Source organism: Cervus canadensis, chromosome 18 (genome assembly GCF_019320065.1).
Source record: "Cervus canadensis isolate Bull #8, Minnesota chromosome 18, ASM1932006v1, whole genome shotgun sequence".
NCBI classification, from domain to species: domain Eukaryota; kingdom Metazoa; phylum Chordata; class Mammalia; order Artiodactyla; family Cervidae; genus Cervus; species Cervus canadensis.
This window is the reverse complement of record NC_057403.1, coordinates 19,212,203-19,215,058: the sequence shown is the minus strand read 5'-3', so window position 1 is coordinate 19,215,058 and position 2,856 is coordinate 19,212,203.

Genomic DNA, 2,856 nt, shown 5'->3' with positions numbered 1-2,856 from the left:
CTGGATGTTTGCGGGAAAAAACAGAAGACAGTCATTCTATAGAAACATTTACTGACAGCCTGCTGTTTTGCAAGCACTGGACTAGGGGAAGGGAAAGCAATGGGTAAGACCACACTGAGTGCCCACAGGGGCTCCTGTCACCAGACTCTGACAATCCAGAGATGAGGGCAGCAAGAAAGGAAGCCCGGGGGCTGCAGGAGCCTTCCTTGACCATGCTTGGGAGTCAGGGAAGGATCCCCAAGAAGGGGATTTTGGACCTGAAGGAATGTAGGTCACATGGCCAGTCAGCAGCAGAACTTGGTCACCAGACACAATAACATGAGAGAGGTGTGGTCTACTGAGTTTCAGGATCCCCGGAAACCCTTTGAAATTCAGTGCATGATTTTGCAAGTGTTGCATGGTTTGTTTTTGCCTGCCTGGCACTTCCCGTTTTGTTTTGTTTTTTTCCTGAAAAATAACGAATGCACTTTCCTTGGGAGAGTAGCCCTTCTTGGACTTTACATGGTTTCCCCTGCCTATAAGTCAGAGAACATCTATTGGTTGGGCAAATGACAAAGGCCTGGCCAATCATGGTACTCCCCCTTTAACCAGTGACTGGTCTGAGCAGTAGACACATGACCCAAGGAGAGGCAATCAGGGCCTTTCCCAGGAATTTACACTAGGTTGCTAGGAGAGAAAAGCTTATCTACTGTTGGCTAAGCAAGGATGATATAAGCAGGGAGCTGTTTGTAGCAGGTCTTAAGCAGTCTTTTCCTAGAAATCTTTCCTACAGAAAAGACTGCATGTGGGCACAGGGAGGCACACACAAGGATGGTCACCAAGCAACCACAAGGAGAGAAGTGGAAGAGGGACAGGGGAGAAGCCTGGCAACACCATTCAGCGCTTGAGGCTTAGTTCCTTCCAAAAGTCCATTTCACCGCTACACAAAAAAATGTCTTGTTGCTTAAGGTCTGGTTTCTCTTAGCTGTGTAACTCCTAACTAATGAAGCACATCCCCTTGTATATGCTAATTTTCTGGAGTGAAGCCCATCACTCAGATTCTTAAAGGAGTTTATGATCTTCAAAGGGTCCTAAGGGACCTCCCTGGCAGTCAAGTGGTTGAGCCTCCATGCTTCCAATGCAGAGAGCACAGGTTCGATCCCTGATCAGGGAACTAAAATCCCACATGCCGTCTAACATGGCCAAAACAAACAAACAAAAAAATCAATGAAAAAAAATTGACAAAAGGGTTCCGAGCCTTCCGTGGTAAAGACTTCACAGTCAGGTAGATCTGAATTTCAACCTCAGCTTTATCATTTACCAGATATGTGTCTGCGTGCGAATTAACTCCTTTGAGGTTTTCTTCATCTGTAAAATGGGAACAATCCCATCTCAAAACACTGCAATGTGTATTACCTAGCCTGACACAGAGAAGCTAAACAGTAACTGACATACAGGCCCAGTGCTCTCTCTCCATGATGACTGACAGAGAAAACAGTGAGAGGAACCACAGGCATACAACCTGGAAAAAATTTTACACTCAAAAGGCCACAGTTCACCTTGGTTTATTAGCAATGCTTTCCCCTACTCAGCCTTGTTTCTGAGGGCCATCACAGAACAGAGTTCAGAGGTTCTATGTCTATAGTCTCAGAGGGACCCAGACCAACCCTGGGAGTTATCAGAGCCAGGTAAGAGCCAGTTGAAGAACTTGTGGACTGCCAGAGCTGTTTCCCATAGAAGAGTAGCCTATGGGGAGTGCCCAGCACTTCCTGGTAAACACGTGGGCTGGGCGATGCCATAGCACCTTCAGAGGGAATTTCTGTTCTAGGAGGGAACAAAAAGGAAAAGGCCTTGAAAGTCTGTTGCAATGCTGGGCTAGTGTGTCCCAGAAAAAGACAGGGACGATGAAATGGAGGACAGCATTCCTCCCAGGCTGCTAACTGCCTTATGTAGCCAGAATGAGGGCATCCTTATGGCTCTCTAGGAGTCTATTCTTAGGCTATCCTTTGGACTTCTTGGCTTGACTAGTTTCTCTCTTACTGTGCCTCTGACCATCTCTTGGTCTCTATTTCCTAGGCTCAAGGCTTTTAGAGATTTTCTCTACTTTCCTATCTCTCCTTCTGGCTCTCCATCTTCAGGTCTCTTGTCTTTTTTCTGGTCCATCTTGCTCACCACCCTTACCTCTCTTCCCTCTCCTTGACTGGTCCCAACTCTTTTCATTTATCTGATTCTCTCCCACCCTGATTCTGTTTTTCACTCCTATTTTCTCTCCAACTGTCTTTCTCCATTTGACTCCACTCCTCCTATTCAGTTTTTCATCTCTCATTTTGTTTGAATTTTTTTTCCTGACTTCGTTTTCTTCTCTCTCCATCACTGACTTTCCATTTCTCCATCTAAAATTTTGTCACCTAGTTTGAAGCTCTAATAATAGCCAACATTTACTTAGGGCTGACACATATCAGGCACTACTCTACGTCACTCATATATATTTATATGCATACATATCCATCATATACACACATATATACACTTTTCTCAAAACCCTAGTTTCCACTCTCATCGTTCTACGTTTCTCTCCATCTCCCAAGTTCAGGGTGCGATCACACTTCTCTCGTGGGCCCTATGAGCCTCTCTCCGTCTGATCCATTAGTCTCTTGCCCTCTATCTCTCCAGTTTTCAGATTCTCTCCTCTCTCAACCTCCCCGTCTCTCAGTCCCTCAGTTTCTCGAAACTCCTTTTTGTGCCTCCATTTCTTTCAAACTCTCTGACCCTCAGTTCTCTTAGCAACGCTCAGGCTCCATCTCCATCTGCTTCTCCCGGCTGCTCGGCTTCCTCCAACACCTTGCCTCATCTCGGGGTTTCCCCGTTCCCCTCACC